At 45.5% G+C, this 26,160-nt stretch overlaps 1 long non-coding RNA gene across 1 annotated transcript; it reads right to left on the bottom strand.

Annotated features, from left to right (window-relative positions):
* Window positions 1-794: 794 nt before the first annotated feature.
* LOC129394363 (uncharacterized) lies at window positions 795-26,111 on the bottom strand. Its single transcript, XR_008621591.2, has 2 exons — window positions 26,071-26,111; window positions 795-3,957 (listed from the first exon to the last, which is right to left on the bottom strand). It is a non-coding gene; the product is annotated as an uncharacterized LOC129394363 (long non-coding RNA).
* Window positions 26,112-26,160: the final 49 nt, after the last annotated feature.

Consider the following 26,160-nt stretch of genomic DNA (forward strand, 5'->3'; position numbering starts at 1 on the left):
GGGGAACCCCACGTTGGTCTACAAAAACTAGGTTTTATTATGGTTTTGATGAGTGGACCAAAGTCATGAAGTAGGGGTGTCATGAGGTACTTCCTATTTCTCACTGGAATAAACTGGAAGAATTGAACAGGTAATTCTGTGCAGGACGTGAAAGGGATACTTAAGCTATTGTCATGGCTCTGCTCAGCCTGCAATATGGAGCCAGCAGTGTGCAGGCAGCCCCCGCCCCTCTCCCCCAGCCCCCAGCATGTCCCAGCAGCTTAGAGCCCCCTGGCTGGGTGGGTCTGGGCAGGCGCTTCCTCCCGGAGCTGGCTGGGCACCGCTCCCAGACCCAGGCTTTTCTAGGTCAGGCAGTTCTATCTTCAGGCTGGCCCGAGGATACAGTTTGTGTAAACTGCAGACATGGCTGGCGTGCTGTGTAAACACAGACTATCTCCCACTGCAGCTTTTCCTTTGGGGAGGCTCCCCCTCCAGTTGGGATACTGGATTCCAACTTCTTATCAACTTGTGTTTCCTATTCTGATATAAGGAAGCTATTAAAGTCCCTTTCCTGGTATTGCCTTGACCCCATCGGGACTTAACTTGTGTGGAAGCAGATGTCCTTTAGAGGAGAAGTTTTTCACCCCGCCCCCCCCCCGCCCCCCCAATCCATTACCCAGCCTCAAATCCTCCACTTTAAACAAACCTGCAGGAATTTGTTTTCAAAGCCTTAGGCCCCGAACATTTACTTTCTACTCCAGCTAGTTAAAATGTGTTTTCTTGGCTTTTTGGGCCCTCCTTGATGGGTCTGCTGCTTCTTTCATCTTATGTCTTTTTTTTTTTTTTTTTTTTGTGAGACAAGAGTCTTGCTCTGTCCCCTAGGCTGGAGTTCAGTGGCGCGATCTCAGCTCACTGCAACCTCTGCCTCCCGGGTTCAAATGATTCTTCTGCCTTAGCCTCCCGAGTAGCTGGAATTATGGGAGTGTGCCGCCATGCCAGGCTAATTTTTGTATTTGTATTTTATTTTATTTTATTTTATTTTAGTAGAGACAGGGTTTTATCATGGTAGCCAGGCTGGTCTCAATTTCCTGACCTCAAGTGATCTGCCCGCCTCAGCCTCCCAAATTGCTGGGATTATGGGTGTGAGCCAACGCGCCTGGCCTCATCTTCATTATTTCTAAACTTTTTATGCTTTTCAATGTCAGTCTACTCTTCACTGCCCCTAAATAAGGCCTTGCTCGACTCTTTTTAAACATTTCCTCATTTTCCCCTGCTTCCTTCTTGCCCTTCTGACTGTGACAGTCCTGTCCTCCATCCTCCTTTCTTTCCAAGTTTTGCTGACGGGAGGAATATGAAGAAAAAGAAATGAGGATAGACATTCCTTCAAGATCTAGCTTATAGACCAGATAATAATCTGAACACGCCCTGAGCCCTCTAATTTTCATTTTTCTCCCTTTCATCTGAACTCCTGTGGAGCTCATGGTCTCTATACACAATTTAGTACTAGCAGTAGCCGGCCTCCAGGGTAGCCCCAATGTGACTCTATGCCTGGTATTCATGCATACAGGTCTGGTGGCATGCACCTGTAGTCCCAGCTGCTTGGGAGGCTGAGGCAGGAGGATTGCTTGAGTCCTGGAGTTCTGGGCTGTAGTGCACTATGCCAACTGGACGTCTGCACCAAGTTCAGTATCAATAAGATGGCCTCCCAGGAGCAAGGGACCACCAGGTTTCCTAAGGGCTTAATAATAAGTGCCCTGGCCAGGCGCAGTGGCTTACGCCTGTAATCCCAACACTTTGGGAGACAGAGGCGTGCACATCACTTGAGGTCAGGAGTTCGAGACCAGTTTGGCCAACATAGTGAAATCCTGTCTCTACTAAAAATACAAAAATTAGCCAAGTGTGATGGTGCACGCCTGTGATCCCAGCTACTCGGGAGGCTGAGGCATGAGATTTGCTTGAACCCAGGAGGCAGAGGTTGCGGTGATCTGAGGTCATGCCATTGCACTCCAGCCTGGGCAATGAGAGTGACACTCTGTCTCAAAATAATAATAATAATAATAATAATAATAATAATAATAATAATGTTCCCAATAAGGTCTCAATAGATGCCTCATGGTCAGGTGCATCCCCTAGCTCAGTACTGTCATTTAACAGGTTGAATGATAGTGCCATTGTGGCACTTTTCACATGGAAAGATCTTAGAAGCTTTTTCCTGGCACAAGCAGAACTGCTGCCACACAGAGGCCCAGACAACGACACTGCATGAATAAATGTATTTTTTTAGCTAGAGCCATGAGGAATCGTATCCTGATGGGTTTACCCAAACAGGCTGCTACCAAATGTGAGGCTGGGGTTGGGCCACAGGATTTGACTTGTGGTCACTCATGTTCCTTGATCCTCTACGCTCCTATCCTGCCCATTCTGGGGTGCTCAGCTCTCACCATGGACCTGGGGACATTAAAAGTCCCTTCCCTTTATTAGTCAGACACCTGCAAAAACCTCTGGCATCTATTTCACTTAACAGCACAATCAGTCATGTTCCATGTAAACATCAGCTCATTTCAGCTCCTGTCTCCTACTCTGGGAGTTGGAGCTTTGAGAACCTGGGAAAAAAGAGGATGAGGAGACTGTAAAATTGTGGAGTCCTTGTTTAAGATGATCACTAGCTGGGTGGTGCTAGTGGGACCCTGATAGGATGGGTGGCCAGCAGACCCCCAGCTGAGTAGGCTTCTTTGTGTCATTTTGCTCCAGCATTGACCTGAAAACTCAACAATTGTTTTTTTCTTTCTTTCTTTCTTTTTTTCTTAGACTCTTGCTATGTTGCCCAGGCTGGCCTTAAACTCCTGGGCTCTTGCTCTACATATTCTCAGTCCAATAAAAAAGGAAAAAAATATGACAGGGCATGGTGGCTCACACCTATAATCCCAGCACTTTGGGAGGCCAAGGCAGTAGGATCACTTGAGGGCAGGAGTTCAAGACCAGCCTAAGCAACATGATGAAACCCTGTCTCTACAAAAAAATACGAAAATTAGCTGGGCATGGTGGTGCATGCCTGTAGTCCCAGCTATTTGGGAGGCTGAGGGGGGAGGATCACTTGAGCCCAGGGAGATCAAGGCTGGGCTCGAGTAAGCTATGATTGTGCCACTGCACTCCAGCTTGGGTGACAGAGCGAGACTCTGTTTCAATTAAAAAAACAAACAAATAAATAATAATAAAAGAAAAGAGAAAAAAAAGTTCCAGGGCTCAAGCTATCCTCCCATCTCAGCCTCCCAAGTAGCTGGGACCACAGGAATGCATCACTATGCCTGACTCTCTCCAGTTTTTTTTTTTTTTTTTTTTTTTTAGACAGAGTTTCACTCTGTCATCCAGACTAGAGTGCAATGGCACAATCTCAGTTCACTGCAACCTCTGCCTCCCAAGTTCAAGCAATTCTCCTGCCTTAGCCTCCCAAGTAGCTGGGACTACAGGCGCTGCCACCACGCCAGGCTAATTTTTGTATTTTTAGTAAAGACAGGGTTTCACCATGTTGCCCAGGCTGGTCTCGAACTCCTGACCTCAGGTGATCCACCCGCCTTGGCCTCCCAAAGTGCTGGGATCATAGGCGTGAGCCACCGCACCCGGCCACCAGTTGTTTTTAAAATTAATTTTACCCAACATTTTTTGAGTCTTTACTACAGCAGAACCCAAGGCCCTAAGGATTAATATGGCAAGGTCCCTGCCTTCCAACGTGTTGACATCTAGCGAGGAAGAAAAGTGTAACATATTTCTCAGATCATCCTGAGGACCTGGACAGGGGAGGGAGAGGGCTGAGAGCAAGGGATGAGTATGGAAGTTGGTGGAGTCCAGGTTTCAAATTGGAACATCATGGCCACAGCCATTTAAATGTGATCCTGGTGGCCTGCTCAGCCTTCTGCATCTGGAAGCAGGATGTCAGGCTGGATGGAAAGTGCTGCTTTTACATCCTGTTCCAAGGGCTTCCTGGAAAGACAGAAGAAAGAAAAAGAAAGCACAGGCACTTGAGTCCCAGCCCGCTTCTCTCCCTGCAGCAGTGAGTCACCCTGGGAAAGAGTCAGTAGAACCCACTAGAGCATCCTGAAACTTGACTTGTTTGTTTTGACCATGGCATGAGACTGGAATATGTCCTGGGGGCTGGCCTGTGGGAATGGGCACAATAGCTCTACCAGTCTCCTTGACACCCTTCGAGATCCCAAGCACTCCACGGACTCCTGGTGCCTTAGTTGAGCAGGATTTAGTGACTCAATGCCCAGCACTGGAAGTCTGTGGGGTGTTAGGCCCTGCGCTGGGAGCTGGGGATTTGAGCATGCTGAGGATTACCTTCTTGGGGCGGGGGGGCTCAGGTTTACAAATTACTGCATGTCACAGACTTGTGGGGTCACCAGAGGCAGTTGGAAGCGTAATTTAAAATCAGTGACTACAGCCAGGCACGGTGGCTCAGGCCTGTAATCCCAGCATTTTGGGAGGCCGAGCCAGGCAGATCACCTGAGGTCAGGAGTTTAAGACTGGCTTGGCCAACATGGTGAAACCCTCTCTCTAATAAACATACAAAAATTAGACGAGCGTGGTGGTGCAAGCCTGTAATCCCAGCTACTCAGGAGGCTGAGGCAGGAGAATTGCTTGAACCCAGGAGGCAGAGGTTGCAGTGAGCTGAGATCGCACCACTGCACTCCAGCCTGGGTGACCGAGCGAGACTCCATTTCAAACAAACAAACAAAACAAAATTAAAAAAAACACCAAAAAATAAAATTGGTGACTGCCACTTTTTTTTCCTTTTTTTATTGCACTGAGAATATGCAGAGCAAGAGCCCAGGAATTTAAGACCAGCCTGGGCAACATAGCAAGAGTCTGTCTCTAAGAAAAAAAGAAAAAGAAAAATAATTGTTGAGTTGTCAGGTCAATGCTGAAGCAAAATGACACAAAGAAGCCTACTCAGTGACTGCCAGGATCCACTTGGCACTCCCAGTAGAGCCCCAGGGGGACTCCACATCCAGTTAGTATTCCAACACCCCCCCACTTCCCAGCGAGGAGGGGCTTGAGCCTCCCCAGATGTACGCATTTCCTGGGGCTGCCATAACAAAGAACCAAAAGCTGAGAGGCTTAAAACAACAGACATTTACTATCTTCCAGTTCTGGAGCCTGGAAGTCTAAATGCAAGGCGTCAGCAGGGCCGTACTCTCTCCGATGGCTCTGGGTTAAGAACGCTTCCTCGTCTCTTCCAGCTTCAGTTGCTGGCCAGCATCCTTGACATCTCTATTCACATGGCTGTCTCCTCCCCGCATCTTCACACCGCCCTCCCCTCTCTATTCACATGGCTGTCTCCTCCCCGCATCTTCACACCACCTTCCTTCTGTATTTCTGTGTCCAAATTTCCCTTGTTTACAAGGACACTAATCATATTAGATTAGGGCCCCTGACCTCATTTTTTTCTTATATATATGTATATATAATGAAAAATAAATATTATAAATCTAATATAATATTTTTATTTTTCTTATATATGTATATATAATGAAAAATAAATATTATAAATCTAATAAACTATAGTTGTATTAATATATTTAATATATTATAAATATATAGCTTATATAAATATGTTTATATTATATTATATAAAAATGTTAAATTTATATATAATACATGATATATAACATTTACATTTATATTTTATTATATATTATAAAAATATCATATATTAAAATATATTTAAACTATAAATATATATTAAATAAATATGTAACAATATGTACATATATGTGTGTATATATATTTGTAAATATAATTGAGATAGTGTCTCACAGTGTTGCCCTGGCTGATCTCAAACTCCTAGGCTGAAGCGATCCTCCTGCCGCAGCCTCCCAAAGTGCTGGGATTACAGGCCTGAGCTGCTGCACCCAGCCCTGAACCTCATTTTAACCTGATTACTTCTGTAAAGACCTTCCTTCCAAATAAGGCCCATTCTGAAGCAGTGGGCGTCAGGACTTCAGCATATCCTTTTGTGAGTGTGGGAGGGGGTCACAATTCAACCCGTAACACCAGTCTTAATAAAACTTTTTATTTTTTTTTTTTGAAACGGGGTCACGCTCTGTCCCCCAGGCGCGATCTCGGCTCACTGCAAGCTCCGCCTTCCGGGCTCACACCGTTCTCCTGCCTCAGCCTCCCGAGTAGCGGAGACTACAGGCGCCCACCATCACGCCCGGCTAATTTTTTTGTATTTTTAGTAGAGACTGGTTCACCGTGTTAGCCAGGATGGCCTCGATCTCCTGACCTCGTGATCCGCCCGCCTCGGCCTCCCAAAGTGCTGGGATTACAGGCATGAGCCACCGCACCCGGCCAATAAAACTATTCTTGGCAAGACCCGCAGCAACGTAAAACTGTGGCCAAAAGTATGAACTGTGCAGCTAGAAGGACTTGGTTTGACACCAAATCCAAACCTCTTGCCAGTTTTCTGAACCTGGCACATCACTGCAACCTCGGCCTTCTGGGTGTCCTCTAAGATAGGGACAATAGTGCTTCCCTCATAGTGCTTGTAGAAAGGGGTCACTACTGATATATCTAGCTATCTAGCACCTAGAATGCCAGGATCAATAAATATTTTATTAAATAAATATATATATTTATATCCTTACTTTTTTTTTTTTTTTAAGAGATAAGATCTCACTCTCTTACCTGGGCTAGAGTGCAGTGGTGTGATTATGGCTTACTGTAGCCCTGTAGCCTCAACCTCTTGGGCTCAAGTGATCCTCCCGTCTCAGCTTCTCGAGTAGCTGGGACTGCAGGTGTGTGACACCCTGCCCAGCTAATTTTTAATTTTTATTGTAGAGGTGGAATCTCACTATGTTGCTGAGCTTAGTCTTGAACTCCTGGCCTCAAGTGAACCTTCTGCCTCAGCCTCCCAAGGCACTAGAATTACAGGTGTGAGCCACCACATCTGGCCTAGTCCTTTCCTTAAGAGGCACTCTATGGGCAGAAAAGACAATACAGACCTAAACAAGAAATTATAATATATCATGATGTCATAAATAATGGAAATACCAACAAAATACAGTAGAAGCAGAAAGGAAGGCCTGGGGGACTTCCCAGAGGAGGCAACATCTGGAGAAGGGTTTTAAAGGTTAAGCAAGAGTTTGGCAGGCATAGGCATGGAGGTGGAAAACAATAGGGCCCCTTCCGGGCATCATAAGCAATCTGGCATTATAGGACTATAAAGCGCAAGAGAAGGAGAGGTGGGAGATGAAGTGGAAAGAGCAAGCAGGAAACAGATCATAAGTGGCTTCAGGTGCTCTTCAAAGAAGCACAGGCTTTATTTGTCTCCTGTGGGTGACGAGGAGGCATTTCAAGGCTTGGAAATACCAATCAAGTCCCAGAAGAAATGGATAACACACTCAGTCTGGGCAACCAAGGAGAGTTTAATAAACGGACCATGAATAAAGACTTGAGAAGGGCTGGGCAAGGTGGTTCATGCCTGTAATTCTAACTTTGGAAGGCCAAGGTGGGAGGACTGCTTGAGCCCTGGAGTTCAAGACCAGCCTGGGAAACATAGTGAGACCCTCATCGCTAAAAATTAAAAAGAAACAAAAACAAAAACAAAAAAACTCAGCTGGGTGTTGTGGTACACACCTGTTGTCCCAGCTACTTGGGAGGCTGAGTTGGAAGGATCGCTTGAACCCAGGGGTCGAGGCTACGGTGAGCCGTGATTGTGCAACTGTACTCTAGCCTGGGCAAGAGTGAGATCCTGTCTCAAAAAAAAAAGTTGGGGGGGTGGTGCGTGGGGGGATTGAGACGTGATTAGGGAAACAACAAAGGGCGGCGCAGTGCCCCAGCAGAACCACAGCAGGGAACTCTTACTGCATCTAGGCTGGAAGCAGCAAGTGAAAAGAGTGAGAACCAGAATCCCGTAGCTGCAGGAGTGGCCACCTCGTGGACATGGGCTTTGGTAGAGGAAGGCAGCTACCAATAACCCTAGGAGCTCAGTGGTTAGATGCGCCAACCTCTTCCCACCCTCCAGTCTTCCTGACCCAGTTGGAAGTCCAAGAGCAAAGAAGTCCAGGTGACAGGGTCTATAGAAGCCAGCTACTAGGACATCAGGATGGAAAGGGTGGAGATGGAGAGGACATCCGGAGAAGCAAAGGAAAGCTGTCCAGCTCAGAGGTCTGCTGGTGGCTTGGCGGAGGCTGGGTGTAGGGAATTGGTAATAGCCTGACAAGAGAAGCTTTGATTCTGAACTCAAGCCTCTGAGAAGGTTTGGAAAGGCAAGGATGGAGCTACAAGAAATTTAGGAGGGAGAATTGACCACATAATTATAGAAGATGAGTGAAAAGGAAGAGCCTGGAAGTCTAGAAGTTTAGGCTTTGGGTAAAGGCATGAGTGTTGATGCTGTCAACTCAGGAAGAGAAATCAAGGGAAAGAGAAGGTTTTCATTTTGCTCAAGGGCATGGAGGCGAAGGTAGGGGAGAGTGTGATGCTAATAAGCTCAGTTTGGGACTTGTTGAGGAGCCAGAGAGACATCCTAATCAAGATGTCCCCAGGCAGTTGGCAATGTAGGTCTACAACTGTACTGTCCAATACAGTAGCCACTAGCCACTTGTAGCTATTGATTTTTTTAATTTTTAATTTTTTTGTTTTCTTTGAGATGGAGTCTTGTTCTGTCTCCCAGGCTGGAATGCAGTGGTGCAATCTCGGCTCACTGCAACCTCTGCCTCCCGGGTTCAAGCAATTCTCCTGCCTCAGTCTCCTGAGTAGCTGGGATCACAGGCACCCACCACCGCGCCCAGCTAATTTTTGTATTTTTAGTACAGATGAGGTTTCACCAAGTTGGCCAGGGTGGTCTTGAACTCCTGACTTTGTGATCCACTTGCCTCAGCCTCCCAAAGTGTTGGGATTACAGGCTTGAGCCGGCCCTGTAGCTATTAAAATTAAAATTAAATAACATCTAAAACTCAGTTCCTTAAACACACTAGCCACATTCCATTTTTTTTTTTTTTTTTTTTTTTAATATATAGAGATGAGGTCTCACTATGTTGCCCAGGCTGGTCTCTACTCCTGGGCTCTCACTTCAACCTCCCAAAGTGCTGGAATTATAGGTGTGGGTCACCATGCCTGGCCATTAACCACATTTCAAGTGCTCAGTAGCCACATGTGGCTAGTGGCTACCATATTGGACAGCTCAATTTATAGAACATTTTCATTATTACAGCAAGGTCTATTGCACAGCACTCGTCTAGAAGATTGCAGAGTAGGTAGGGCTGGAAAGGAGAGACTTGGAGGTCATCAACACGTAAGCGTGGTTAACCATGATGGGATGAGTGAGGTCAGCTTGAAGAGCACGAAGAATGAGAAGACGGACTAAGAGTGAACTCTTTCATGTCCTTTGCAGGGACATGGATGAAGCTGGAAACCATCATTCTCAGCAAACTGTCACAAGGACAGAAAACCAAACACCGCTTGTACTCACTCATAGGTGGGAATCGAACAATGAAAACACGTGGACACAGGGTGGGGAACATCACACACTGGGGCCTGTCATGGGGTGGGGGGCTGGAGGAGGGATAGCATTAGGAGAAATACCTAATGTAAATGACGAGTTGATGGGTGCAGCAAACCAACTTGGCACATGTATACCTATGTATCAAACCTGCATGTTGTGCACATGTACCCTAGAACTTAAAGTATTAAAAAAAAAAAAAAAGAGTGAACTCTTGCAGAACACACACATTTACTGGGCAGCTTGAGGAGCCAGCAAAGAAGACCAAGAAACAGCTATCAGATGAAGACTAAGAACTAGAATAGAGTCATGTCCCGGAAACCCAGGAAGAGCCATCAAGAAGGGAGAGGTGAGCAGTGTGAAATGTTGCAGATAGAACAAAAAAGGGGGAGCAGGCACAGTGGCCCTCTTTTGTAGAGCTGCAAATCCCAACATTTTGGGAGGCTGAGGTGACGAGATCACTTGAGCCCAGGAGTTCCAGACAAGCCTGAGCAACAGGGTAAAACCTGATCTCTACAAAAAAATAAACAACAACAACAACAACAAAACTAGCTGGGAGTGGACGGCACACACCTGTAGTCTCAGCTACCGAGGAGGCAGAGGGAGGATCACCTGAGCCTGGGAGGTTGAGGCTGCAGTGAGCCGTGATCATGCCACTCCAGCCTGGGTGACAGAGTAAGACCCTGACTGGGAAAAAAAAAGGAATGCAGGGTGTCTCTTGCAGTTGACATTTGGCAGGACATTTGTGAAGAGAGCAGTTTAAATGAAACAGGGATGGGACCAATTCCAGATTGCCCCAGATTAGGGAGTAGATGGGAGGAGAGCAAGAGATGACCACCCACCAGAAGGGACAGAGAAGGGCTGAAAACAGATAGAGTGGTAGCAAACAGATAAAAGTGATAGCTGAGGGCAGGGAAGGGAGGACCACATTTTTTTTAAAAGATAGAAAAGGTGGCAGGGAGCGGTGGCTCACACCTGTAATCCCAGCACTTTGGGAGGTTGAGGCAGGCGGATCACCTGAGGTCAGGAGTTCGAGAGCAGCCTGGTCAACTTGGTGAAACCCTGTCTCTACTAAAAACACAAAAATTAGCCAGGTGTGGTGGCAGGCGCCTGTAGTCCCAGCTACTCGGGAGGCTGAGGCAGGAGAATTACTTGAATCCGGCAGGCAGAGGTTGCAGTGAGCCAAGATTGTGCCACTGCACTCCAGTCTGGGTGACAGAGCAAGACTCTGTCTCAAAAATAAATAAATAAATAAATAAATAAAAAGGATAGAAATGGCTTTAGCATATTTATAGATCAAAAGAATAGGGATGGGCAAGGTCAAAAAGGAGATAGGAGGAGAGCACACAGAGCTGGAGGGGGTGGCCTTGAAGAGGAAAGAGATACATCGCACTCTAACACAGGCAGATGAAGATGCATTTGTGGTGGGGGAGGTAGCAGTCAAGGCTGCCAGCTGCTTAGCTTAGCAAATGCATTGTCAGCTGCCAAGAATGAGAGGAGTGGAGGCTTGGTCAGGAGCTTCAGAAGATGGGCTAATGTGTAAGAGCCGCAGAGGGAGCTGCCAAGTTCAAGAGGGGGATGAACAGTTTGGGGGCCCCAATTGGATGGTGAGCCTTGGGAGTGTCCTGATGTGATGTCACAGTTATGTTTTGTGAAACGCAACACAGATGGTCCCGCACCTGGGGGACTGGAGGGTGAATCTTCACACCAGGGTGGGAGGACCCGAAGAGTGAAGGAGATGGAATTTGAAACTCCCTGTCTAAAGAAAGAAAGTGGAACTTGTGGAATAGTAAACAAAATCCTTGCAGGTGCTCCTGTTTTCATTTCCTTTGCATATCCTGGCTCAGTCATCTTCCTGCACCCTTGCAGATGTTGCCATTCCCAGGAAAATCAGGGGCAGAGAGCAGCATGGGTGGGAACTGGAAAGTCCCTGCCGTAGAGGGTCTTGGGGGGATGCACCGGCTCCTGCTCCCCCATCTGCTGCTCACGGAAGGAGACGCCTGCCGGAAGCACAAGGAGAGGCTGGGGGTCTGGAAGGCTGAGCTTGAGTCACAGGAACACTAGGGATGCCAAGACCCCTCGGGAGGTCTTGGTGGCTGGTGTCTCTGAGGGCCATCAGCTGGTGTCTCTTTGGCCGAAGCAGCCCAGGCAGGGATTGGGAAAGGTTAGGAGTGTGGACTCCAGAACCAGCCTGCCGAGGGCGAAACTCCAGTGCTGCCACTTACCATTCAAAGCTACAGGACCCAGGCGAGTGATTTAAAACCTCTGTGACTCAGTTTCCCCAAGTGACTTAAAGCCTCTGTGACTCAGTTTCCCCATCTCTAAAATGTGGATCATAATTGCTGCTTCCTCATAGGGATGTTTTTGTGAGAATTAAATGAATTGAAAGGTGGGGATCCCAAACACCCAGTAAAGGTGGGGTATGATCCTTTAGCTCATGGCTGAGTGCCTGCCACTGGGAATTCAGCTTGGGGTGTCTGAGTCAGAGGGGCCTGGCACTGAACCCCAGCCCTCCACCCAGAACACTCAGGACTCCCTTAAGATCCTAATGGGTGTGGAGTGTGCCTGCCTTTCCTTCCTTCCCTTCCCTTCCTTCTCTTTCTTTCTTTCCTTCCTTCCCCTTCCCCTTCCTGTTCTCCCTTCTCTCCCCCCCTCCCCTCCCCTTCCCCTTCCCATTTCCCCTCCCCTCCCCTTCCCTCCCCTTCCCTCCCCTTCCCTCCCCTTGCCTTCCCTTTCCTTTGCTTCCCTTCCCTTCCCTCTTTCTTTCTTTTCCTTCCTTCCTGAGACAGGGGTCTCAGTATGTTGCCCTGGCTGGTCTCAAACTCCTGAGCTCAAGCAATCCTCATGCCTTGGCCTCCCAAAGTGCTAGGATTACAAACATGAGCCACTATGCCTGTCCTACACTTTTATTTCTGATAAAGGCTAAGTGAAGACCTTAGCTTAGTCTGAGAGCCAAATGGGCCTGCCTAAAGTTAGAGTGGGGTGGACTCTCCCACCTGGTCACAGCCACGCTGGCCCCAGGCAGGGGCTGGCCTAGGGTGGAGTAATGCAGAATAGATGCTGCCTGCAGGAAGCTCAGTGCCTAAGAGGAAAGGCATTAATATTAATATGTTATATATTCATGTATTATATATAAATTTAACGGCCAGGCGCAGTGGCTCACGCCTGTAATCCCAGCACTTTGGGAGGCCAAGGTAGGCGGATCACGAGGTCAAGAGAACAAGACCATCCTGGCCAACACCGCGAAACCCCATTTCTACTAAAAATACAAAAATTAGCTGGGCATAGTGGCGGGTACCTGTAATCACAGCTACTCGGGAGGCTGAGGCAGGAGAATCGCTTGAACCCAGGAGGCGGAGGTTGCAGTGAGCTGAGATCACGCCACTGCATTCCAGCCTGGCAACAGAGTGAGACTCTGTCTCAAAAATAAAATAAAATAAAAAATAAAATAAATAAATTTAACAGTCATATATAATATAATATAAAAATAATATTTATATAAACTATATATTTATAATATATTAAATATTTTATTAATATGGATATAGTTTATATTAGATTTATAATATTTATTTTTCATTACATAGTTCTTCCCAAATGTATTAATCCAGTGAGTCATTCCATCTCTTCTAGGGCCCAGCCAGCAAAGGGGCAAAGCCTCAGCAGTTGTTGGGGGGAGGGCAGACTCAAAGAAGAAAAAGGGAATGGGGAGCAAGCCTTCTCCTAACACTCAGCTACTCCGTGTCTCTTATGTCTATTCTACAAACACTTTTATGCTACACTTGGGGCAGGGCGTTGCAATCAGTATAATGGTTCGGCAATGGACTTTGGAGCTGGACTACCCAGGTTTTGAATCTGACCTTCGCTACTTCCCAGTTCTGTGCCAAGTCCACACCTACCTCCAGATTCTCACCTGAACAATGAGGAGGCTACCACCGTATCCCCCTCAGGGGCTGGTCATGAAGATTAAATGAGTGGTCTTTAAATGAATGTTTTACAGATAGACTCTATGAGTGTTTGTTATTACCCTTGCTATTAAATGAAAGGCCTTGAGGGCTTTTTTGTTCCTTTGTTTTGCTTTTTGTTTTTTGAGATAGGGTCTCACTCTGTTGCTCAGGCTGGAATGTAGTGGCGTGATCTTGACTCACTGCAACCTTGACTTCCTGAGCTCAAGTGATCCTCCCACCTCAGCCTCCCAAAAAGCAGGGACCACAGGTGTGTACCACCACACCTGGCTAATTGTGTTTATTTATTTTTTGTAGAGATGGGGGTGTCTCACTATGTTGCCCAGGCTGGTCTCGAACTCCTGGGCTCAAGTGATCCTCCTGCTTTAGCCCCACAAAGTGCTGGGATTACAGGCATAAACCACCACACCCAGCCCATGAGGCTCGCTGCAGCCTTTCTTTTGAAGAGGGAAAAAGCAAATTTCCAGCTCTCCAGAAAGAAAAAGGACCTCATGCCACCTTAAGTAAAGGAATTTAAATGACGTGTCTGTGCCTCCACGGACAGTGGACAGCTGAGCTTCTTCAGGGCTGGAACCCAGCAGGCAGAAACGGAGGCTCCTGGGGCTGTGTGGTTCCCCATCTCTGGCCTCTGCATTTCTCTCTGAATCTTATTCTTTTGTATATTGATGGAGGAACTGCTGTATCCTAGGTATGGAGCCAAGTGCTGGGAAGAGAGAGTGATTAATAAAATCTCTGCCCTGAAGGCACTGACAAGCCAATGAGCAAGACAGACAATATGGAGAATCACATAAAAATCATCCGTGTTGCAGCATGGGTCAGAATTTTCTTCCTTTTGAAGGGTGAACGATGTTCCACTGCATGTATATAACATGTTGTTTGTCTAGTCATCCATTGATGGGTACTTGGGTTGCTTCTGCCTTTGGGCTATTGTGAATCATGGTGCTATGAACATGGGTGTACATTTAACCTTTTCCTTTTACAAGTGAAAAAAAAAAGTACAGTTAAGGAAAATGGACTAAAAAGAGGCATAATAGAAGGATCTAACCTAATAGGGGGAGAGAGGGAAGGTTTTCCCTTGAGGAAGTTCTATTTTGGCTGGAGCCCAAAGGATGAGAAGTTAGCTGGGTAAAAGGTAAGTGAAGAATAGTTTTGGCCACACGTAAGAGCCTCGAGGCAAAAGGAAGCTTAGATTGTTCCAGAAATGGAAAGGGAGCAGTGTGACTGGGGCACAGAAATCCTTAGAGAGAGGGGCATGGGGGGGATCCTTGGGGTGGGCAGCATCCAGATTGAAGGATCATTCAGGACTCATTACAAATGGGCTGTTTTCTAAGAGCTGTGGTAGACAACTGAAGCCCTCTAAGCAGAAAACTGGAATGTCTAAACATAGAGTTAAAAAAAAAAGTTGCTCCGGCCACAGTGGAGGAATGAATTGGAAGCTAGAAGGAGGTGTGGGGCAGGAGCAAATGCGGGAAGACCAATAAGGCACCATGGGAGTTGCCCAGGCAAGAGATACTGGTAGGGTGGGTGGCAGTGAAGATGACTGAAATTGATGTATTAAAGAAACATTAAGGAGACAGAGTTGGTTAATTTAATGATTGATTGGCTCTCAGGAGTAAGGGAGAAAGGGGTATCTGGTTGACTCCCAGGTCTTTGCGCTGAGCAAGTGAGTAGGTGTTGGTGTTATCTGCTGTGACAGGAAACAGTTAAGGAGACATGGGCTGTAGGTGCATAGAAATTATTCACTCGGTTTTGGATATCACAAAGTTGAGATCCCAAATGACATGAGAGGTTATGGTGTTGCTGGGTAGACAGCATTGGACACCCATGGCTTTCAGAAAAGAGGTCTTGTGTGACATGAGATACAGCTGGAAAGGTAGACTGGGCCATGTTTAAGATAATAATAGCACGCCTGTAATTCCAGCACTTTAGGAAGCCAAAGTGGGCAGTTGCTTGAGCTCAAGAGTTCAAGACCAGTCTGGGGCAACATGGAAAATCCCCATGTCTACAAAAAATACAAAAATTAGCCAGGCATGGTGGCACACTCCTGTAGTCCCAGCTACTTGAGAGGCTGAGGCAAGAGGATCACTTGAGCCTGGGAGTGGAGGTTGCAGTGAGCTGAGATAGCACCACTGCACTTTAGCCTGGGCAACAGAGCAAGACCCTATTGCAAAAAGAAAGAAAGAAAGAAAAAGATAACAGTAGCCAACATTCACCAAATCATCAGTATATGACAGATATTATCATTTTTCATTTATAGATGAGGATGTTGAAACATGGAGAGGCTGTGAAATTTACCCAAAGTCAAACAACTCATAAGTGGCAGTGCTGGGAATATAAACCCTGACAGTCTGGTTATTATGTCTCCTGTTGAACCATTCTGTGATCCTGGAATGCTAGAAGAGCAGGTCTGCCCAGCCTAACCTTTTCCTTTTATAAGTGAAAAAAAAATCATCAAGGATAAGTTACTTGCCCAAGATCACCCCAGCTATTAATAGTTATGGCAGACACGAGGCTATAATCCAAGTCTTCTGACTCTCAGCACATCCCTTTCTACCATACATTCAATTTCACATCTTTTAGACTTCTTTTCCCAGATTCACTGTTTTTAGAGATGGAGTCTTGCTCTGTTGTCCAGGTTGGAGTACAGTGGCAAGGTCATAGCTCACTGCAGATTTGAAATCCTGAGCTTGAGTGATCCTCCTGTCTGCCTTCTGAGTACCTGGGACTGCAGATGTGAGCCACCATGCCTTGTGTAGATATTATTACATTTGTGTTTCTCTGTTTTCTAAATTTTCAGTAGGGGACATGTATAATATTCGTAGTGGGGAAAAAGAGACTTGCAAAAGCAGAGACATCAATATTATTAAACAGAATTCATCTGACTTTGGTCTAAAGGAGGCATGTGGGGTATCAGAAGACAGGATGGTGTTGCCATATTTGTCTTTGATAATTTCTAGCAAGTGTTTCTGGGAAATTTCCATCATTGCAGGAACTCCATTCCTTAGGATGGAAAGGAGGAAACATCTCTTATTGTAGGGTAGCATATGGAGGAGGTGACCAGGAGGTCTGTCTTAGGGCAAATCGTTCTCCATGAAATCCCTAAAACCCACTCTCCTCCCCACTCCTCCCTTCCTCGCCTGCTCACTGGCCCACCTTGCCTGGAAATGATGGAGGTGCAGGGAGAAGAACAGAGTTCCAGGCTTGCGGGAACAAGACACCCTTTTACTGTCAAGCAAAGCCAATTGATTTAGATGGAGAGAGGTGCTCTAAGCAAAGTGTTTACATTTTCAAACAAAGATGCAAAAGAATGTAAGGATAAGAAGGAGCAAGGTTATCAAAGCTGACTATACTTCCTCAGACTGTTCTCCCTCTAGCAGATGTCTTGGACCAATGTAAAACAATGTAGATTCAAAAAATCAGTTTGGTATAGTTACTTATCTTGAAAACTGTTGAGATTGCTCCTTTTCGCCCTTTTTTTACCTACCTTGTCCAATTCATCAAGCTGTCTTCCACTTATTATTCAAACAGGATATATTTAGTTTATTTATATCCCAAGTCATTCTAAAAAAAAAAAAAGTTGTTGTGGCTTACCAATAGATAAAAGCCCAGATAATAAAAGCCAATTGTATAGGAATCAAAATAGGAAAAGAGTGGAGAAAATTCTAGAAATCAAATGTTTATTCCAAGGGAGCCTGATGGCAGATCTGAAGTGATCTGATGATCAAGATGAAAAAAGAAACATGATATACATCTCTCTTGAGCAGAGAAACATTTTGAGTTTTTTTAAGGAAAATTAAGTTTTTCTTGGTACAAAACTTTCAAAGAAATTTCTCCTATTATACATGGTAGAGAGATAGAATGGGTAATTCTTTGACAACAGTGTTTGAATCTGATTTGGTATCAAATCACAATTTTTTTTTCAAAGAGAAATTCACACAACTAATTCCTTTTTTTTTTTTTTGAGATGGAGTCTCACTCTGTGTGTTGCCCAGGCTGGAGTGCAGTGGTGCGATCTCGGCTCACTGCAACCTCTGCCTCCCAGGTTCAAGCGATTCTCCCACCTCAGCCTCCCCAGTAGCTGGGATTACAGCCACTGCGCCCAGCTAATTTTTTTGTATTTTTAGTACAGTTGGCCAGGCTGGTCTCAAACTCCTCACCTCAAGTGATCTGCCTGCCTCAGCCTCCCAAAGGGCTGGGATTACAGGTGTGAGCCACTGCACCAGGCACAACTAATTCTTATAATGATTTTAGATAACAGTGGGAAACTGTAACACTGAACTTTAGCCCAGAGATGCTGATTCACAGTGGAGATTTGATCAGTTCTTGAAAGCACAATAGCTTACGCTTAGGTTGGCAAGAACTTTTGGAAGCAAATCCTATTTTCTAACGTGTTAGTCATTCTTTCCATTTGCATCTTTGTTTGCAAATGTAAACAGTGTGTCATCAATGTTGTTATCTAAATCATTTTAATTTTTAACAGGAGGCAGTTTTGGGTGAATCCTGTGACATGCTTCTAGAGACCTATCTCTACCCCTGTGATGATGATTAACAGGAGGAATTGGGGTTATGGTCATTCAGATACAAATCACTTAACTTAGCTCTCATCTGGTACATTTATTTATTTATGTTGTGTCTCTGTGTCCTTTTCTTTTTTTTTCTTTTTGAGACGGAGTCTTGCTCTGTCACCCAGGCTGGAGGGCAGTGGCATGATCTTGGCTCACTCTAAGCTCCGCTCCCCCAGGTTCACGCCATTCTCCTGCCTCAGCCTCCCAAGTAGCTGAGACTACAGGCGCCCGCCACCACTCCCGGCTAATTTTATTTTTGTACTTTTAGTAGAGACGGGGTTTCACCGTGTTAGTCAGGATGGTCTCAATCTCCTGACCTCGTGATCCACCCACCTTGGCCTCTTAAAGTGCTGGGATTACAGGCGTGAGCCACCACGCCCAGCCGTTGTGTCTCCTTTCACAAGTGAGTCAACAAGGCATTTAGGAGATTCATGAAATAAAATGATAAAGTATAAATTAAAAATCGGTACAAGAAAAACAAATTAAATATGGAGTCAAGACCAGGGTGGATATAGGGTGAGGTTGGAGAGAATGAAGATATAAAGGCAATAAACTTCTACTATTGCTTCAAGTTGGCTGCAAATTGGCTTTGGGCTTCCTAGAGGGAAGGGGGCAAAGTTCACTTTTTCCCCTCTGGTCTGAAAATGGTGAAGCCCCATCTCTACTAAAAATACAAAAATTAGCCGGGTGTGGTGGCACACGTCTGTAATCCCAGCTACTTGGAGGCTGAGGGAGGAGAATCGCTTGAACCCGGGAGGCAGAGGTTGCAGTGAGCCAAGATCGCGCCACTGCACTCCGGTCTGGGCGACAGAGCAAGACTCCATCTCAAAAAAAAAAAAAAAAAAAAAAAAAAGTCCCATTGAAACATAACTGTACTATTCTTCTAGTCTGTAGCCTGTTACCATCATGAAAAACTAAGTTACTCTTTTTCACCCAGCCCCCAGTGGCTTTCCCTTCTGTGTTGGCTCTTTTTTTTTTTTGAGACGGAGTCTCGCTGTCGCCCAGGCTGGAGTGCAGTGGCGCGATCTTGGCTCACTGCAGGCCCCGCCCCCCGGGCTTCAAGCCATTCTCCTGCCTCAGCCTCCAGCGTAGCTGGGACTACAGGCGCCCGCCACCTCGCCCTGCTAATTTTTTGTATTTTTAGTAGAGACGGGGTTTCACCGTGTTAGCCAGGATGGTCTCGATCTCCTGATCTCGTGATCCACCCGCCTCGGCCTCCCAAAGTGCTGGGATTACAGGGGTGAGCCACCGCGCCCGGCCTCCTTCTGTGTTGATTCCTAAAGAAAAGGGGTTTAATTGGCTCATAATTCTGCAGGCTGTACAGGAAGCATGGTGCCAGAATCCCCTTCAATTCTGGGGAGGCCTCAGGGAGCTTTCACTCATGGCTGAAGGCGAAGCAGGAGCAGATATGTCACATGGTGAGAGAGGGAGCGAGAGAGAAGGGAGAGGTTCTAGACACTTTTAAACAACCAGATCTCATGTGAAGTAACTGAAGGAGAACTCACTTACCACCAAGGGGATGGTGCTAAGTCATCCTTGAGAAATCTGCCCCCATGATCCAATATTTGCCACCATGTCTACCTCCAACGTTGGGGATCACGTTTCAGCATGAGATTTGGAGGGGACACGCATCCACACCACATCAACTTCCATTTCTAAGAGCTCTCGGAGCATCTCTGCAGTGCTCTGTGCTTCTGTTCCATTCTGGAACAGAACATTCTGCTTCTGTTTCTACTCTGGGCTTTCACGGCCCGCTCAGCGTTCACTTCCCTCATAATTTTGCTCTCATGTGGCTTTGCCTCACCATGGGCCTGATTCCACCCTTTTCAAATTTGTCCACCTCTACCAACTGGCTCAACTGGCTACTTCCAAGAGTGATCATATAGTTGATTGGTCCAGGTCATCCTTTTTTTTTTTTTTCTTTTCTTTTGCAGGGTCTCTCTCCGTCATCCAGGCTGGAATGCAGCGGTGCAATGACAGCTCATTGCAGCCTCGACCTCCGGAATTCAAGTGATCCTCCCACCTCATCCTCCTGAGTAGCTGAGATTACAGGCATGCACCACCACGCCTGGCTAATTTAAAAAAATTTTTTTTGCAGAGACAGAGTCTCACTGCGTTGCCCAAGCCCAGGTCATCCTTTTATACCTGGCTGTGTTACAGGTTGATAGCCAGTCTATGAGTCAAGTCCCATGGTCCAAAATGGAAGCTAAGGGATTGGGTGGGAATGTGAAGGGAGCTGTGGATGAAACCAGTTTCTTTGCAATGAAGTTTAAGGATGGCAAGACATCATCTGTTCATCTGGGAGAGGGATTGAGCAGGAGCATGGGAAAACCCGTTGCCCTCTTGCCTCTATTGCAAATAAATGCTTTTGTCTTTCTGAAAAACTTTTCTTCTGAGTTGCTTAAGTCATTCTATTCAGAAGTATGTTAGAGGCTTTGGGGAGCTCTGCACTAAAAAATACCCCCCACTTTTTTTTTGAGACAGAATTTTGCTCTTGTTGCCCAGGCTGGAGTGCAATGGCACGATCTTGCCTCACTCTGCCTCCCAGGTTCAAGCTATTCTCCTGCCTCAGTCTCCCGAGTAGCTGGGATTACAGGCGCCTGCCATGTCCAGCTAATTTTTGTATTTTTAGTAGAGACAGGGTTTCACCATGTTGCCCAGGCTGGTCTCGAACTCCCAACCTCAGGTGATCCACCTGCCTCGGCCTCCCAAAGTGTTGGGATTACAGGCGTGAGCCACCGTGTCCGGCAATAATCCTTTTTAAATGTATTAAACACATAGACTTCTGAATGTGTGTGGCTATAATACACCCCCCTGTACCCCATTTCTTATATTTCTTTATTTACATCAGCTGTTAGTAGCTAACATGCTATTGCTTTTACATCTTGCTACTCAGATTGAAGTTGGCTTGGGCATCACCTAGCAGCCTGTTAGAAGTGCAGAATCTCAGCCTCACCCCAGAACTACTGCATCAGAAACTGTACTTCATATATTTATTTACTAAAATTTAAAAAGTTTTAATTATTTTAAAATAGCTAAATTAATTAATTTAATTTAATACATTTATAAATTTAAACTAATAAAGTTAATTAAATTAGAAATTTACAACTTATACAAAAATTAACTCAAGATGGATTAAATACTTAAATGTAAAACCCAAAATCATAAAAACCCTAGAAGAAAACCTAGGCAATACCACTCAAGACATAGGCAAGGGCAAAGACTTCATCACAAAAATGCCAAAAGTAATTGCAACAAAAGCCAAAATTGACAAATGAGGTCTAATTAAACTAAAGAGCTCTGCATGGCAAAATAAATTATCAGAGTGAACAGGCTACCTATAGAATGGGAGAAAATTTTTGCAATTTACCTGTCTGACAAAGGTCTAAATCCAGAATTTACAAGGAACTTCAACAAATTCACAAGAAGAAAACAACCCCATCAAAAAGTGGGCAAAGAATATGAATAGACACTTCTCAAAAGAAGACATTTATGTGGCCAACAAACATGAAAAAAAGCTCATTATCACTGATCATCAGAGAAATGCAAATCAAAACCACAATGAGATACCATCTCATGCCAGTCAGAATGGCAATTATTAAAAAGTCAGGAAACAATAGATGCTGATGAGGCTGTGGAGAAATAGGAACTCTTTTACGCTGTTGGTGGGACTGTAAATTAGTTCAACCATTGTGGAAGACAGTATGGCAATTCCTCAAGGATCTAGAACCAGAAATACCATTTAACCCAGCAATACCATTACTGGGTACATACCCAAAGGAATATAAATCATTCTACTATAAAGACGTATGCACACATATGTTCACTGCAGCACTATTTATAATAGCAAAGACATGGAACCAACCCAAATGCCCATCAGTGACAGACTGGATAAAGAAAATATGGCACATATACACCATGGAATACTATGCAGCCATAAAAAGGAAAGAGATCATGTCGTTTGCAGGCACATGGATGAAACTGGAAGCCACTATCCTCAGCAAACTAACACAGGAATAGAAAACCAAATACCACATGTTCTCACTCATAAGTGGGAGTTGAACAATGAGAGCACATGGACACAGAGAGGTAAACATCACACACCGGGGCCTGTTGGGGAGTGGGGGGTGAGGGGAGGGAACTCAGAGGATGGATCAATCAGTGAAACAAACCACCATGGCACACATATACCTATGTAACAAGCCTGCATGTTCTGCACATGTATCCTGTTTTTTTTTTTTTTTTAGAAGAAGAAAAAAAAAAATAGAGATGAGGTGTTCACCTGGCTTGAGACCAGCCATGTTGCCCAGGCTGGTCTCAAACTCTTGGGCTCAAGCAATCCTCCCAGCTCAGCCTACCAAAGTGCTGGGATTACAGGCGCGAGTCACCATGTGCAGCCTATTTATTTTTGAGAGAGGTTCTTGCTCTGTCACCGAGGCTGGAGTGCAGTGGCTTGATAATTGCTCACTGCAAACTCAAGCTCCTGGGTACAAGCTATCTTCTCACCTCAACCTCCTGAGTAGCTAGGACTACAGGCACACACCACAGCATCTAGCTCCTGTTTTTATTTTTTGTAGAAATGGAGGTCTCACTTTGTTGCCCAGGCTGATCTCGCACTCCTGGCCTCAAGCAATCCTCCCGTCTCAGCCTCCCAAAATGCTGGGAATACATGCATGAGTCACTGCACCTAGCCTATTTATTTATTTTTGAGACAGAGTCTTGCTCTGTTGCCCAGGCTACAGTGCAGTGGTATGATTATAGCTCATTACAACCTCAAACTCCTGGTCACAAGAGATCTTCTCACCTCAGCCTACTGAATAGCTAGGACTACAGACGCACACCACAGCATGCAACTCATATTTTTATTTTTTTTCATAGAAAGGGAGGTCTCACTTTGTTGCCCAGGCTGATCTTGAATTTCCAGCCTCAAGTGATCCTCCTGCCTCAGCATCCCAAAATGCTAGGATTACAGGCGTGAGCCACTGTGCCCGGCCAGAATCTGCACTTTAACAAGATCCTCAGGAGACTAACATTTGCATTAAATGTTGAGAAGCATTGATCTTAGAGCAAACTTGGGAAACACTGAACAAGTCTGATCAGTGAATGTGGCTCTGAGAAGTAATGTGCCTTGTCTAAGCTCCCTAATTAGCCAGTAGTAGATCTGGGATTAGAATCCAAGTGTCACGAGTCCTGGTCATATTAACTTTCCAGCACAACATGGGTGTCTCCCTCATCTAGAAAACAAGGAGGCCTGATTTGGTCATTGTTAGAGAAGGAAGTTAGCATGTGATTGGGGTGACCACATAAGTTATCATCAAAACATAGTCGCTTTTTTGTTTTATTTTATTTTATTTTAACTATAAAATAATTTTCTTTACTAGAGACAGGGTCTTACTATGTTGCCCGGCTAGTCTTGAACACCTTGGCTCAAGCGATCCACCTGTCTTGACCTCCTGAAGTGCTGGGATGACAGGCATGAGCCACTGCACCCGGCCTAAACATAGTCACTTCTGAGAGTGCAAGAGGGCACCATTAGCTATTTCAGGACAATAAATGCAAACTGACATAAGTGGTCACTCTATATACCTAAAGATATTTCTAGTTTACAGGGCCCCTTCATATTTGTTAACTAAACTGCATAAATATCTGATGACAAAATAATTTTAAAGTTCTAACTTTTATTTATGTATTTATATTTATTTTTGAGCAGGATCTCACTCTGCCACCCAGACTGGAGTGCACTGGCACTATTTTGGCTCACCATGGTCTCTGCCTCCCAGGCTCAAGTGATTCTCCTGCCTCAGCCTCCCAAGTAGCTGGAATTACAGGCATGCACCACTACTGCCCAGCTAATTTTTGTATTTTTAGTAGAGATGGGGTTTCACCATGTTGGCTAGGCTGATCTTGAACTCTTGACCTCAAATGATCCAACTGCTTCGGCCTCCCAAGGCACTGAGATTACAGGCATGAGCCATCATGTCCAACCTAAAGTTCTAACTTTCAAGTAAAACCTGGTTCTCAAGGAAAAATAATACATATATCTCATTATAATAATTAAAAAAAAACTAACCTCATTAAGAATAAAAGAAGCTGAGCGCAGTGGCTCACGCCTGTAATCCCAGCACTTTGGGAGGCCGAGGCGGGCAGATCACGAGGTCAGGAGATCAAGACCATCCTGGTTAACAGGCTGAAACCCCGTCTCTACTAAAAATACAAACAATTAGCTAGGTGTGGTGGCGGGCGCCTGTAGTCCCAGCTACTTGGGAGGCTGAGGCAGGGGAATGGCATGAACCCGTGAGGCAGAGCTTGCAGTGAGCCGAGATCACGCCGCTGCAATCCAGCCTGGGCTGCAGAGCGAGACTCCGTCTCAAAAAAAAAAAAAAAAAAAAAAAAAAAAAGAATAAAAGAAAAAAGAGAGAGAAAGCCCAAATTAGCAAAATAAGAGAATATGGGAACCAATCACAGATACATACAAAGTTGAAATGATTTTGAAATTGCTTTGCTGAACCCATTCAACTAAATTTGAAAACCTGGTTTCCACGTTGTCATTCACCATGGCTGTGGCCAAGCTAGGGCTGGAAGCTACATCTCATGGCTTTCTGCCTAGTAATTTCCCTGTGAGTCAACCAGACTTCAGAGTCTCATTTCTGAAACTTTTATTCCAGTACTCTAACCTAGAGCTAAGATGTCTTTGTAGCTTGGTGGGAACGCGGCTCTTCCATGGGAATGAGACACAGATGATCTGAAGACATATCTCCTGAGCATAACTCTTATGATAAATGCCCACATGCCTCCATCTGACATCAGCTTTGTCTGCCATGCTCAGGCCACCTGGCTCTAGAAATAAAAGATGGGAACGTCCCTGATCCTGAATGTTAAACCTGGAAAATCTCCTCCTGCCAGAGATGTAGCTAGCATTCCATATTTAAACTATCTTTAAAGATTTTAATGTTGACAATAGTAACAACAACTGGTATTTATTGATTCTTTACTCCTTTGTCCCCTATCATTGTACCATCCCCATTTTACAGAAATCAAAGCACAGAGGGGTTAAGTAACTTGCCCAAAGCCACACAGAGAGTAAGTAATGGAGTTGATATTTGACCCCAAGTAATCTGATTCCAGAGATTATATTTTACCTCCAATTATGACTCCAACAGTTTTCATATTATTTTGAGAATTCTGAGAATTATTCTCAGAATAATATATATGTGTATATATATATATGTATGTATATATATATATATGCCAGACTATGTATATAATGTATATATGTATATAATGGAACCACTACGCCTAGTAAATTGTTTTTTTTAAGGTCCCAAGAGACATAGGAGAGAAACTATTGGTTACTGGACATTCACCAAGTGTCAGTCATAGTTCTAAGCGCTTGTACATGAATCAGCTCAGTAATCTTAAAACCAAAACCAGAACCAAACAAACCGCCGCCCACCCCCTGGGGAGAGTGCAGTGATTCTCACTCATCAGATGAGACAAAGGAAGCCCAGAGAGGTTCAATAACTTGCTTGAGATCCTACAGCTAGGTGACAAATCCAGGGCTCAGAGCCAGCCCATTTGGCCCGTGAGCAGCATTCTTCACCACCAAGCACACCCCACTGCCAGTCCTTAACCCAGTTATTCATTCAGTCCTCACAGCACATGATCGACAGGAGTCATTTCCTACCCACTTGCTTTTCTCGGGTTAGATGGGGAAACTGACGCTGATAAAGTTTAAATATTAGGTTGGAGCAAAAGTAATTGTGGCTTTGCCATTTTAATGGCAAAACCCGAATAATTTGCTTAGTGCCATTCAATGACTTGGGGCTGGCTAGCCAGGGAGCCAAAGCGTGTTGCATCTGTTTTCACTTCCCCAGGCCTTAGTGGTGCGGTCTAAGGCTCGCCCTCTGCCACACATCCTCCTGTCCCTCCTCCCGGCAGCTCCTCCTCCTCCTCGTCCTCCTCAACCTCCTCCTCCACCCCCTCTCCCTCCACCTCCTCCTCTCCCTCCTCCTTCTCCCCCCGTACCCCTCCGCCCCCCGGGGCCCTGCCCTGCGGGTCTCACCAGCCGCTCTGCGGGGTCCCGGCGGGGGCCGGACAGCGCCACCTGGCGGCAGGTGGACGCCCGCGCAGCGCATGCTAATGAGCCCGCGTC

Source organism: Pan paniscus, chromosome 19 (assembly GCF_029289425.2).
Source record: "Pan paniscus chromosome 19, NHGRI_mPanPan1-v2.0_pri, whole genome shotgun sequence".
NCBI classification, from domain to species: Eukaryota; Metazoa; Chordata; class Mammalia; order Primates; family Hominidae; genus Pan; species Pan paniscus.